Raw genomic sequence first — 15,578 nt, forward strand, 5'->3', positions numbered from 1 at the left:
AGGTATGGACCAACATCTCACATTCTATACAAAGTTTGGGTCAAAATGGATACATGATTTAGACATAAAGGGAGATAGCATGAGCAAATTAGGGGAGCATAGGGAATTTTACCTATCAGATCAATAGTTAAGGGAAGAATTGTGACTGAACAAAAGATAGAGAGAATCATGGAAAATAAAGTAGATAATTTTGATTACATTAAATTAAAAAGGTTTTGCATAAATGAAAACAATGTAGTCAAAATTAGAAGGAAAACAGGAAACTGGGAGGTGGGGGTTACAGCAAGTTTCTCTGGTAAAGTCTTCATTTCTCAAATTTATAACAATTACTGTCATTCCCCAATTGATAAATGGTCAATGGATATGAATAGGCAATTTTCAGAAGAAGAAATCAAAGCTATCTATAGTCATGTAAAAGTGCTCTAACTCACTATTGATCATAGAAATGCAAGTTGAAACAATTCTGAGGTACCACCTCACATTTATCAGATTGGTTAAGCTAACACATTCTGGATAACAGACAAATCTAAGAGCACCACCAGAAACAGCTGCCAAAAGGATTGAGCAAGCAAAGGCTCAAAATATTGTGAAACTCCTTGTGTGCACAAATAACTAATTTGTCACCAAAGGTATGAATGGATAGATTAACAACTGGGAAGAAAATGGCTGGAAAACAAGTCAAAATAAAGATGTTGTCTACAGAAACCAGTTCACTAAGTTGGATAATATTACTTGTGACATGAATGTTGAATGAAAGTATGTTCCTGCTCTTTCAAAAGTTGAAGGCAATGCTGAATCTCAAAGCCTAGCCAGAGAAGCAACTAGAAAGAAGTGAGAAGACTCAATCAATACTTGCAGATGTTGAATTTAGTTTAAAGTGTCACTCTGTTTAATCTGCAACATAATCTCCAAATCATTTTTCTTTGCCTTTTTCACCCTTCTCTTACCTATCTTTGGCTGTTTTCTTCATGTTTTCCCAGTTTTTCTATATGTTATTTTAAAATAATGCAAACAAAAGGGAAATGTGTACTGTAAACTACTATAGAAATTGTTTACCTGTGCTAATAATAATGAGTCAGGTTCAACAGAACTCTGACTTGCCCAGTTCTTGCCCCAGTCCACTTAGAATCAACCCAGACTACTTGAGTGCTCACATGAATTTTGCTAATAGGAGTCACCAATTTTTTCTTCAGGTAATATAGACTGCTAAACAAACCTTACCTGATGCCCTGACAGCTTTCTAAAGACATCCTGGCTTTACCACCTGCCCTGCTTGTATGCCCTACAGTTTCTCAACACAGTCACCTGACCTACTATCTAAAGATGCCTTCCTGGGCCATGCAATCTGCCCTTCTGGTGCATTCTTATTACTTTTAGGATTTAAGACTTTTAAGTCTTTTCCCTTGCCCAGAAACTAAACTCTGATATGTCGTTTCTCCTCCTCTCCCCCCACACCAAGTGTAAACCTGACTATGGACTGTCTTTTTCTAGTTGTTATCCTCGATGCTGAGCATGGCACTTGGAACTTAGTAGGAAGAGGAGTTCAATAAATGTTTTTTCATTAATTTATAATGTCTGGTTTATGGCTGCCCTGACCTTTCTCATAAGTGCCATCTTTACTTTATGAAACAAACACCTCTTTTTCCAGTTAAGAAAAATCTTAAGGATTCAGCAAATGTGAGAAAAAAAAAATCAACAACAAGGAGGGACCTTGGGAAAAAGTCCAAAACTGATGTTTGGTAATATTCTGATCAATAATGACGTTGAATGTTTGACATTCAAAATTTGTTCTTCCTTTTTTTTTTAAAATGCTTTACTTTTACAATTCTGGATTTGATTGTTCTTAAAAGTTTGTGGAAGTTTCTTATATATTCTGGATGTCAAAGTCAAATAATTAAATTGTTTCTGGTTTTTTTTGAGTAAATAAATAAAATTAATGGATGGAGACATCAACAAAAACAAAATCTTCCATTGAACTTCCAACCCATTGTAGCTATTGTCTTCATTTTACTGACTTTCATTGCTAAACTTTCATTTGTGAGCTCTTTAACTTAATATTTGAAGCCCTCTTTGCTCTGATCATGTCCTACCTCATGTCTAGTTGCCATATCCCAATGCTTTTATGGAACACCTTATATCTGGCTAAAAGTTTTCATGCCATACAACCTAATTGATGCTTCCTTGCTCATGAAACAGTGGGAAACCAGTCAGACTCATTTAAGCAAGACCCCAGCTTTCACTTTAAAATATATGAATCTCTTCTACCTCGGGGAATGACTCAGTTATATAAAATATAGCCTAGAAATGCCTATTTTTAGCTGAGATAATTGGTAAGAGCCAATTATAACCTGTCCACAAATTTAGGAATATCACCTCCTACTATTTGACAAATCTTCTTGACAAAAGCTAAAGATGATTTCCTTTGAGGTCTCCATACTTCCTCTTTCTTCCATTGGCACAGTTATGAAAGTAGCCTGGCCCAAGGGAAATCTGATTTTATTCTTGTCTTTCTAGTGACTCAGATGCAGATGTACTCATTTTCCTATTTTACTCTTAGTTGCCTCAAGTTGAGGAACTTCTCATCAACAGATTAAAACATACCAAATAAAGGCTTCTTGCATTTAGCATCATGGACAAGTTTGCATTCTTTGCTTCTTCTGTGGAAATCTTTTTTTTAAGCCCTTCCCCCCACAAAAAAAAACAAACAAACTTCTACTTATTGTATCAAATTGCCTTTTTAGATTATAAACCTCTTGAAGCATGGATTGTGACACCTTTCATCTGGTATTCCAGAATCCAGCATAGTGCTTTGAACTGTAATGGCTTCATAAATGATTACTGAATTAAATGATATTTCAAATAATACATGAAAGTGGTGATATTGTCTGTTAAAAGAATTCTGCAATTGGAGTTTAGTTTGGTCATTTTTTTCTCAACTAATAGAGTTTTACTACACTTGTTTTTCTTTGGGGTTTGGAATGAGATCGTTGTGGGTAAATATTCAGGATGACAGTTCACATCAGTTTAACATATTGCTGTACAACTTTCAGGTCTTATGTTTTGCTTTGTTTTTAAACTCAAAGTGCTTATTTCTGGCAGAGTAGATTTTGGACTAGGTTCAATTGAACGAAAAGTAGACCCAGAACTAAAATAAATGTGCCAGGAGAGGAAGTGGATTCATTTTCCCAGGTCCTTTAAAGTAAAAAGATTCATTTTAGCAGAAGACCCTGGGAAAAAAATAATATAGACATCTTTGTTCTATAAACTTTGTTCATTTATAAATGTAAGAAGAAAACTTAGTTTTGATAGGATAAACTATTTAATTTTGTTGTTTAATAATGAGACACGACTTTATATTTTTGGTCAACAAATACATGAAGAAGTCATTCAGTTAACTTGCTTAAACTTCACCAGCTTGGTCTTAAGTTGCATACATACATATACATACACATATACGTATATATACATACACACACATATGTATATACACACATACATATATACACATACATACATATGTATGTACACATGTGCATACACACATATATGCATATATGTGTATGTGTGTGTATGTGTGTGTGTGTGTGTGTCCCTATTCTACCTTGGTAACTGCTCAATATGATGCTGAATGAGGTTTGAATCCCTTTCTTCCCATAATGGAAAGATATTACAATGTAATTGATTATCCTAAATGGTTAATCTTCTCTAAAGATTTTTTGGCTGGATAAAAATCAAGTCAAAATAATATTTTATTTGATATACTATTTATCTAGAACAGTGGTGATGACAATAACCTGGTGGGAGGTGGATGAGAGATCAGGGATAGGAAGATTATGGTCATTACTTGACATAGGCTGTTATTTGCCCAGTCTTTCTGAGTGCTCTCTTCATCTTGGTGAGGTGGGGATATTATGAAAAGCTGACAGGACAAAGAGCATTGAGAAAATTAAATTTCAAATCCCAATAATCCTCAGAAACTGCAGGGTATCCTAGGATGATCAGAATTATCTTAAGAAATCATTTTTAAAAGCACATCTCTACATAGGAAGGTGCATTTTTTAATAAAGACGACTGCTTTGGAGGCCATTTACTTGTACTGTCTTCTATGGTGGGAAGAGATGCCTCTAATATTGCTCTTACTCTGTCATCTTTCTGTGATTCTAGTTTTTTTCCCAAAGCACAATCTTTCAAAGATCACCGACTATATGTGCTCATTCAATACCCTAGAATGTAGTTCATATGGGCCTGGTGAATTAAACTCCTAAAGGTGACTAGGTACGGTGTGCTTGTCTCCCTGCCTACATTGGTATCATCTTCCCTTTTGCCATTTTTGCTCTTGCCTTTCCAGTCTAAGGATAATCTCCTTCAAAGAAAAAAAAAACCAAAAGAATTGAACTTCAAATTCTTCTCTTCATAGTCTGTAATTATCATTACATCCACTCTAAGCAGAAAGCTTATGATATTTTTAAAAAATATATTTCAATCAGCAACAATATGTCTTTTCTGCCTCATATATCCCTCCCCAAATGAGAAGAAAGAAAAACAAAATCCCTGTTACAAACATGTATAGTAAAATAAAATAAATTCCTACATTAGCTATGTCAAATAAAACAAAACAGAGCAGATAAATAGTCTCATTCTGCACTCTGAGTTCTTCACCTACCAAGAGATCGGTAACATGTTTCATCATGAAACCTCTGACATTGTGGTTGGTCATTTAGCTAATCAGAATTCCTAAAACTTTTTAACTTGATTTTTATTTACATTATTGTTGTCATTGTGTAAATTTTTCTCTATGTTCTGCTCTCTCCACTCTACATCAATTCATATAAGACCTCAGATGTTTCTCTGAGACCATCCCCTTTGTCTATTATTAGCATAATAGCATTCTATCAACTTTATGTATAACAACACTTGTTAATCCATTCCCCAACTGACACTCTCTGAGTTTCCAGTTATTTTCAACCACAATAAAAGTATTGCTATAAACATTTTTTGTTTATCCTTAGAGTTTATTTTTATTAGGCTTAACACCTCTCTTCGACTGTGCACTCAATACAACTTCTGAAGCTGAGATGCAGAAAAGAATGGATGGATTCTCTGCTGCTTATGCTAATTTCGCCCTAACAATTAACACCAAGAAAACACAGGTACTCCATCAGTCAGCACCACAACCATCTATACATGGGATAATCGGTTACAGCAAATGTAGAAGTTTTGAATGCTGTGGATAAGTTCACTTACCTTGGCAGTGTGTTCTCCAGGGATGTGTACATTGATAATGAGGTTGAGGCACACATTGCCAGAGCTTAGTATTTGGGAGACTCCGAAGGAAAGTGTGGGAGAGAATGGATATTAGACTGACTACTGAAGGTCTACAGACCCATTGTGCTGACCTCATCACTGTATGCCTGTGAAATCTGGACAGTATACCAGCACCATGCCAAGAAACTGAATTGCTTCCATTTGAATTGTCTTAGGAAGATTCTGAAGATGATCTGACAGGATAAGATGCCAGACGTTGAGGTCCTTTCTTGAACTAAATTGCCAAGTATTCAAACTCTAATGCAGAGTGCAACTCCGATGGGCTGCCTACGTTGTTGAATACCAAATGTATGTTTACCTAAAAACTATTTTATGGAGAACTTTCACAGGGCAAGCATTCACATGGTGGTCAGAAGAAGTAATACAAGGACACTCTCAAGGCTTCTCCTGAGAACTTTGGAATTGATTGTGTGACATGAGAGACACTAGCTCAAGATCACCCAACACATGCCATGCCCTCATCAGAGAAGGTTCTGTGTTCTATGAGCAAAGTAGAATTGAAGTAGCTCAAAAGAAATGTGAGATGCACAAATTTAGAGAACCTACCCCAAATGTTCACATGGATTATTTTTGCTCATTCTGTGGTATAGCACTCTGAGTTCATATTAGTTTTATCAGACAGTCAGACATACTGTGACTTGGCTCTAACATAGTGATGTCAGTTTGGTCTTCTTCAAGAACAAAGGACAACAACTAACCTTTGTTAAATTTACCCTCCTCCTAATTCTCCTTTTTCCCTGCTCCCCCTTTCCACCTCTTTCCTTTGTGAGTGAAAAGTATTTTTGAATCCAACTAAGTTTGTTTGTGTATTCTTCCCTCCCTTGACCACTTCAGATGAGAGTGAGGTTCAAGTGTCAGTTGCTCTCTCCACCCCTTCTTCTTTGTGTGTATAGACTTCGAATTACACACTCCTACTATGTGATATAATTTTTCCATCCTTCTTTTCCCTTCCCCATTCCCTTACTTAACTTATTCCTTTTACTCCAACCTTTCCATTCTTTGTTTAAGGTCATCAAGACATGAAGCATGGCCAGCACCTTTGTCTAATTAGAGCCCCTTTATGATCACTGATGAAAATAGGGTTCTGGGGGGAACTTGGGTATTAACTCTTCTATGAAAATGTTGACACTTCATCCTCTATAGTCCTTTGTTATTATTTACTTATGTTTATATTTTTAAGTGGGTTTTTTTTTTGCTCAATTTTTGAGTTTGCTTTTTAAAGTTTCTATGCATCTCTGGCCTTTTCCATTAGGAATGTTTGAAGATTTCAATTTAATTAAAATCCATTTTTCCTCTGTAGAATTATACTCAGTTTGGTTGGGTAAATTACTCTTTATTGTAAGTTTTTATCCTTTGCCTTCTGGAAAACCATTTCCAAACTTCACCTTCCTTTATAATAGTGGCTCATAAGTCATGTGTGATTCTGACTGTGGCTCCTCACTAGTTAATATTTTTTTCTTTCTGGTTGCTTGCAATATTTTTTTCTTTGACCTGGAAGCTATGGATTTGGGCTATAATATTCCTGAGAGTTTTCATTTTGCTTTTTTTTTTCCAAAAGGTGAACAACAGATTTTTTCCTCTCATTTTGCCTTCCAGTTATAAGAGATCTGGACAGTTTTCTTCTGTGATTTCTTGAAATATTATGTCTATAATCTTTTTCTTTGTCATGACTTTTAGGTAATCTAATGATTATCAATGCCCCCCACTCAGTTTTTCAAAACATTTTTTCTTAAATAAGATAACTTACATTTTCTCCTTTTGACTTTCTTTTAGTATTTCTCATTGTCATTTGGAGTCATCAGGCTTCTATTTGGTTCATTATATTTTTCAAGGAATTTATTGCTTGGGTAAGGTTTTTGACATCTTATTCCAAGTTGTTAATTCCCTTTGCACTTCCTTCTTCCCTAGCTCTCATTTCTTTTTCCATTTTTTTCATTTAGCACTCTCATTTCATTTATAAAAGACAAAAAACAAAAACAAAAACAAAAACAAAAAACCTCTTGTTTCATTTCTCTCAGAAATCCTAGTTGGATTTGTGCTTCAGCTGTGTTTTTCTTTAAGGCTTTGCTTGTTCATGTTTTGGAAGCCTTCTTTTCTTCTGGGTTTGTTTCTTGAGTGTCCCTGTCACCAAAATAGGGTTTTATGGGGGGATTCTTTTTTGTTTGTTCTTTTTCCTAGCCTACTTCATGACTTCAAACTTTATTTTAGGGCCAGGCTTTGCAGGCTTCAGGAGAAGCCTATGTCTGCATAGGTGCTGTTACTGCTTTCTTGGGGTACTGAGTGTTATGTTAATGCAGGATATCAATGCCATCTCAGTTAAAGGAACTTCAGGCTTTCAGTATTCTGACAAATTCAGATTTCTGCCCTTTGAGTTTGATTTCTGCAAGTTTCTGACTTGGGTTTGGATCTAGACAACAAGCCTGTATCATGTCGGGAATTCCATTAGATTGCCATTCAGTGAGCTGGAAAGTTCTGGTGGCTCAGTGTCAGAACTGCAGACTTTTCTTTGGCTTGGGATTCCTGCTCTAATTATTCCATTTTAGCCTTCACACTAAACTGAAAACTTGAAATGAGACTCCAATCAATTCTGAGAATCCAACCCACATAAACGATTCTTGAATTTAAACTTGATCCTTACTCTGTACAAAACCTAGTCCTTCACTTATTTCTCATTCCACAGTGCTATTCCTTGAGTCAGGTCTCTCTTTCTCAGTCAGCCTTGTATTTATAACCCTGAACTGGGGAATGCATAGTAGATGCCAGTGTTTCTCTATACATGTACCCTGAATAACTATAGGACCCTTTGTGCTGAATTTGGGACCTTTTCTTGTCCTGGTTCACAGAATTTCCCTGCATTAAAATGCTTTGCTTGAATATTCTTGATTTTTTTTCAAATTCCTGATCAGGAATGTTTGGTGCATTTTTTACATTTGGAGTAGTAGTGGAAAAGAGCTTCTGTATATGTTTTTTTTCTTATTCAAACATCTTGGCTTTGCCTCAGTCCCATTACTTCTTAGTGCCTATAATATAGGGAAAGGGGAAAGGGAATCAGCATTTATATAGTACCTACTATGTGTCAGACACTCTGCTAAGTGAGTTTTTACAAATATTATCTCACTTGATCCTCAGCAATCTTTGAAGTAGGTGCTATCATTACCCCCACTTTATATTTGAGGTAACTGAGGCAGAGAGATATTAAGTTACTTGTTCAGAGTCATGCAACTAGTAAGTGTCCAAGGCCAGATTTAAACTCAGAATTTCCTGAATTTAGGCCCAACTTTCTATCTACTGCACAACCAGCTGCCTCTAAAAATTTAAATGACTCAGCTTTTTCTTTGCCCTTAGCATTCATTGCCAGTCTTAGTTACCTTTTGTCTTCATCCTCTCACAGCCATCATCTATACATTTTTTTAATCTAAATTGGTCAACAAATTCCCTATACATGTATAATGGTCTCTTTAGACAAATCTTCCTTTCTCTCCCTTAAGAATTATTTCATGTCTTAAGAACTTTGCTTAGCTTCTGATCACCTTCTATAGATTTTCCCACTGGCTCTTCTCAAGATCTGTTCTGCTGATACTATAATAATTACAGTAGGTTTTATTACAGAATGCATCAACTCATTGTTCTTTATATCTAACTGTCACATGGAGTAGTAAAAACTGTTGAAAGAAATGTGTGAATTTCTCACACTTTAGCCCCATTTCTAGTGTATGCCTTTATCTTTATGAAAGCAGAAGGGGGCCACAAAATTGAGGACCAGTTAATATATTTTTTTTTATCTTTCTCATGATTTATTGTGGCAAAGGAATTAAACATCACATCCAGTTTCTGTCACAATTACTCCAGTCATCATTATTATCCATCATCATCATCATCATCATCATCATCATCATCATCATCATCATCACCATCTTCATCTTGTGTTAATGAAACCTCATTGATGTATTTTCAGTTTTACAAGATAAAACATTATAGGTGTTACAAATATTATTATCTCCATTTTTAGGTGAGGAAATTGAGACTTTGAAAGGTTAAGTGATTTATCTGGGGTCATATAATTTGTGTTACAGCCAACACATGAAGCCATGTCTTACAAATTCAGTGTTCTTTCCATCATAGTATAATTGAGCTTATGACATCTATTAATTTCCTCCCTCTCACCCCCATACAAAAACAGGCATCTATCTCTGAGAACCAGACACTATTTAGAAAGGGCATTAGGAAGTTAGAGAACAATTACTATCAACTCCATGCCTTGAGATCGATTGCTACAGAAAACATAGAAGAATTTAGAAGGGAAAATAAACTGGACTCACTGTACATGACCCTTCCTGTCTCACATCCTTGCCCTTTTATTCATGCTATTCCAATGTTTCTATAATGTCCACCCAGTCATTTCAATTGTTGAAATTCTAGCTGTCCTTTAAAACCTAACTCAAATCTATCCTTTCTATTAAACTTTTCCTGATCCCCAAGTTGAAAAGAATTTCCCATTCCTTAATATCTCATAATGGGTTCCATTTATACTTCTTGTAAGCACTTATAAGGCAGATAGAAGAAAGAGTGGTAGAATCAGGAGGCGTGCATTTGAAACCCAGATCTGACATTTGTAGCTGTTAGATACTGGGCACATCACTTAACCTCTCAAAGTCTCAATTTCCACATCTACAAAAAAGAAATAATAATACTTATACTACCTACCTTGCAGGTTTAACATGGTATAGAAAGGAGAGTTATCATCTGTTATTTCATTTATTTGTTCATTATATGTGATAGACCCTACTAGATTATAATCTCCATGAGGTCAATGACTAGATCTTAGATATTTTTTTTTTACTATCCATAAATTACCTTAGTGCTTTACATATATAACTATTAATAAAGGATCATTGAATTCAACTGAATTCATAGCACTTTTTACATATAGCACGATATATAGCATACAAAAGGATGAACATTGCTTGGATAACATACAAGTATCCTTAGTAAAAAAAAATTATAGGACCACGGAATCTCAGAACTGAAAGAATTCTCAGGGGTTGGTCATCTAGTTCAACTCATTCCTCAAAAGAATCCCCTCTACAATATCCCAGACAACTGGTCATTCAGTTTTCATAGGGATAACTTAAGTGTGAAAGAACCAACTACCTTTAGTGGTGATCCTTTCTACTTCTGAGTAGCTTTGAGATGTTCCTTCATTTTGACCCTAAATCTGCCTTTCTGCAGCTTCCCTCCATGACTCCTGGTTCTTTTACATGAGGCCAAGCAAAGCAAATCTGCACCTATCTCCACATGACAATTTTCAGATACTTGAAAACAACTATCATGTGCTCCCTAAGCCTTCTCCAGGCTAATTATACTCAATTCCTTCAACCAGTATGTATACATTTGACTTGACTTTTGTCCAGATTAAGAACATTTTGGACTATGGCTCAAATTTTGTGTGTGTTTGTGTATGTATGTTTCACAGTATCTCAATTTAGGAAGCATATAGTCTGTAAATCTGTGTCTTATTGACCTAGAAATAGTTATTTGATATTAAAAAAAATCAAGTTGGTTATTTGCCAATAAAACCCCCCTGTAAAATAAAAGGTTATTGTTGCTGTGGTTATATGCTTAATGCTTGGTTTAAAAAAAGATTCTACATTTGGATAAATCTACTTGAGTGTATAAAGACATCCATAGCCCTAAGAGGAACATAATCACTTATTAAACCTTTCATTCTGAGTATCAGGTGAAGAACATGTACGATATACCAAAAAACATGGCTTTGTGATGATTTGTATGATTCAAAGGAGCAAAAGTTAGACCTCAAGACTTATTTAATTTCATTGATGAACTTTACTTTCCCCAGGGATTTTCACAGAATGAGTTTAATGTTCATTGTGATAATTGTATATTTAAAAAATTATTTATAGTAAACAATAAGATGCTGGTATTTACAAAGAAAATATCAATGCAACTAATTGAAATGATTTACAACTACTTATACTGGTATAAATGAATTTCAGTGCATAGAATGCACTAGGGACTGATTTTGCTTTTGTAAATTATAATTGATAAAATGGTATAATAACTTTTCAATCCTTTCCTTTAAGTTTTAATTGGTATTCATTGACCATTCATTCTTGTTCATGTGTACTTTTATATATTCATACTTTAGATGTACTCTTTTTTTTCAGTACTGCTTTTTTTCATTTGTTATTATTCTATAAAGGTTTATATTTTCCAGATTACTTTATGTTCTTTGTACATATTAGTCTTATTTGCTTTATATTATTTCATCGCATCAAAGAAACACAATTTCTTAAACCATTCTGCCTTTGTTGAACAAAGGGGAAGAGGTGACCAGGTCTGACCCCATGATTTCTGTGATTGACCAATTAGAGTGTGAGAAGACATATCACATTCAACCCTATCTGTGATAGAAAATAATAAGATTTATGTCCAACATAAACACACTTCCCTTTATCCTCCAACACTCTCTGATTCAACACCCTCCAACCACTGTTTAAGCCCCATTTTCTACCTTCTAAGCACAGCAACAGCTGCTCAAGGCAGTGGTACTCAAAGCCAGATCTGTGCCCCTGTGAAAATTCCCATGCTTCCCACAACCAAGTTCCTATCTCCTAGATCACTTGGTAGATGTTCAAAGACCCTTGAAAATTCCTTTGGTGGGCTCTACATCATGTGGCTATAATCAGGGAGTAAAGGTTGTCATATTTCCATTTATTTTAATGTGTATCACAAGATAAGCAGGCATGGATGGGTTGTGATATTCATCTCAGATCTTATTACATGATATTTTCACCTTTCTTTGAAGGGTTTCTTTTTCTGTGAAGGTCATCAGCATTCTTCTAGTCAACCAGCTTCACAATCTCAGTGTCATCCTCAAATGTTCCCTCTTATTTGCCCTACATAGCCAGTCACTTGCCAAGTCTTATTGTTTATCTAATATCACAATCTACTCACAATCTAATTCCTGTATCCATCACTTTTTTCCTGGACTTACACAATAGCCTTCTAATTCGTATCTCTCTCCTGACACTGAGCTCTCCAATCCATTCTTCATATAGCTGCCAAAAATATTGTCCTAAAGTGCAGGTCTGACCATAACACTTTTCTAGTCACTGACTTCCAGCAGCTCCCTATTGGAATGGGGATCCAATAGTATTTAATCTGTATCTTATGCTTTTAGATTTGTTTTTCTATAAATTGAATAATATGCTATGTTATTAGTGCATTTTAAATATGTAAACACACATATATGGAGGGATGCTCAAAAAATTTTACTGATAAGTATGCATGAACTAAAAAGTTTGGAAACTTGCTTTAGAGGACAAAGATATGTATGGTTCATGGAGTTTTCTTTATGCATTATGGAAAGGGGTATGTTTTAGAAATATTCTAAAACAGAATTATAGACTACTACAATCTATCCACCCAGTAGAACTTTTCACCCATCTTAAAATTTCCATCAAACCACCACATATTTACTAGTGTAATAGCAATGAATTATCTTATGACAGTGAATTTTAATTTAAGAAATGTAGTAAGTGTAATAGTAGTTATTAATTTTATTTTTTTGATTTAAAACAAAACAACTTTCCTTAACTTGTTCCTAATAAGTTTAATATTTGTTTAATAATAATAATAATAATAAACCATCTCCCTTCTACAATTACAAAATTGAGACAATACATTATTTCATGTTCTCGAGTTCCTATCTTATCTAACACCTCTTGACCAATCATATTATTATCTCGTACCTATGAAGAGAAAGAAGAGGAGAAGGAAGAGAAAAGAAGAAGAAAACAAAGAAGAGAGAAGAAGAAGAAAGTAGCTACTCTGGCTAAGTTGTTTATCACCTTGTCAGGGAGATAACACAGATAAATTAAGAATAGAATACTAAATGTTTGTTTCACTAACTTCAAACATTTGTTACTTAGAGTAGTAGTGTCAAATTTATATAGAAACAGGGCCACTAAACTATACAGAGGATCTCTAAATATCTCATATTAACTTAGTAAACTACATATTAATATATTTTTATGTTCTGCTTTTCTTTTACTTATTTTGTTAAATGCTTCCCAATTACATTTTAATCTGGTGGGACATATTGGGAGTGTTGCCCCACCTATTAGAAATATATTTGACACCTTAGCTTTGGAAAATTTTTAAATTTAGATGAAGTTGATAAAAATGTACAATGGAATTAGCCAGGAAGGGACTCATTCAGGAGGCTGTGTCTTATTTGAAAGAATGGAAAATATATGAATAATCTAGGCTGTACTAAAATGCCTACATAAGTTGCAATGTAATGCTATCATCATGTTTGCCCCTTTAATATGCAAACAATAGCAATTTATTTTATTAAAAACCTAATATTAATATCAATACAATTTTTTTCTTTGTGACTAATCACATGTAAATTAATGAATTTCAATGCAAAAATATCATATCTTTCCTGTCACTTCCTCAAAGTCTCTCTCAAGAGTCTTTATCCATTCATTTGCATTCATTTTTCTTTGGTAGATAAGTATTCTGTCCTTATACTTCTGTTTACTTTACCTTGTCAACTTATTTTCTGAAGATCTTTTCTATATTGATTTTTGTAGCCCACATTTTTTTTAGCCTTAGTTACTTTAGAGAACAATAATGTACCATAACTTGGTTAACCATTTCCTATTATTAAAATATCACTTTTCTCCCACCAACAAGCCCTAGATTTCAGTTTTACTAGAACCCTAGTACTACCTTTTTGATGCTAGCATCCCTTCTATTGAAGCTGGGCTTCTCATTTTATTTTGTCATGAGAAAATGTCTCTAAGTCTTTCCCTTCCTTTCCTTTTTCCCTTCCAAGCAATTATTAATAATAGCAATAACTAAAATTTGTATAGTCCTTTAGCATTTACAAAGCCTTCTATATGTTATCTCCTTTGATCCTCACAGCAACCTCCTGCAATAGGTGCTATTATTATTCTCTTTCTATAGATGAGGAAACTTAGACTGAGAATTACCTACCCAGGATCTGCCTGGACGCTACCCACAGCTAGTGTCTGAGGGAGGATTTAAACTCAGTTCTTCCTGATTCCAAGTCCAAAACTCTAGCCATTGCACAACTTAGCTGTCTATAAGAGTTATTATACCTAGAGTACTGGATTTAGAGTGAGGCCAACATATTTTAAAATCCTATTTCTGTCTCTAGATAGCTGTGAGCCAAAAGCAATTCATTAACCATTCTGCAGTTCAATTTATTTCATCTATAAAATGGATATAATCATACCTATAGTACCTTCCTCATAAGATTGTTCTGAGACTCAAATGAGATAATGTGGGTAACCATTATCAACATCTGTTATTATTAAATCAGTACTAGATACATTACTTGGAATATTTAAATAATAATTCATTACAGAGTTTTCAAACAATTAAAAGGTAAGATTACAAAAAGTAAACACAGATAGTCTTCCTTTTTAATCCTCCTAGTTCTTCAAAAACTTCTTTCTTTGAAATCTTTCCAGATCACATTCCTGGTTATACTGGACAAGTTCTTTATGGGCTAGATGCTGAATCAAGTCCTAAGTGTTCTTGCCAAGCCTGATTCGGCTTGGCAAAGTTAAGAAGTCACTTTTCTGGAACTATCTTCGTAATATCCTTAGCTCCTAGCTTGAGAATCCAAGCATGAGAAGGATCCTTATGCTGTTGCTGGCCTTCCAAAGATTTTTTCGAAGATATTAGGCACAAAAACTGTTAATTTTTTTTCCTTCTCTCTTTTTGATTGTCTACTGTACTCTCACCCTGGTTTCCCAGATAAAAATTACTACCTTATCTTGTTTCCTAAAATGCTCTTGAGTATAAAATGATCTTGAACTAACTTTTCATGTTTTCCATTCATTTTCCTTGAGGTCCCAAAGATTTTGGCCCATGGAAGATATGGGTCACTTTTAATCTGTTCTGGTTGGTTTTCCCAAAGTAATTTTCTACTAGCTGTGATAGCTGGTTTGGCCCTTTAGATAAGTTTGGATTTTCTATTTGTTTCCCTACTATTTGGCCTTCCTTCTTCTCTAGAAAAGTAAGTTGCAATAAATTGGTTGTAACATGTTTCTAATGATAAGTTTCTTTTGATAAGTAACATAAAAGACATCAGCAATGATATCTACCACCATGACCTACCACAACTACCACCACCAAAAAGAAGAAGGCTAGTCTTGTATAGAAGGACACTGGATGGAAAACCACACTATACT

Source organism: Vombatus ursinus, unplaced genomic scaffold (assembly GCF_900497805.2).
Source record: "Vombatus ursinus unplaced genomic scaffold, bare-nosed wombat genome assembly UNPS02009573.1, whole genome shotgun sequence".
In the NCBI taxonomy this organism is placed as follows: domain Eukaryota; kingdom Metazoa; phylum Chordata; class Mammalia; order Diprotodontia; family Vombatidae; genus Vombatus; species Vombatus ursinus.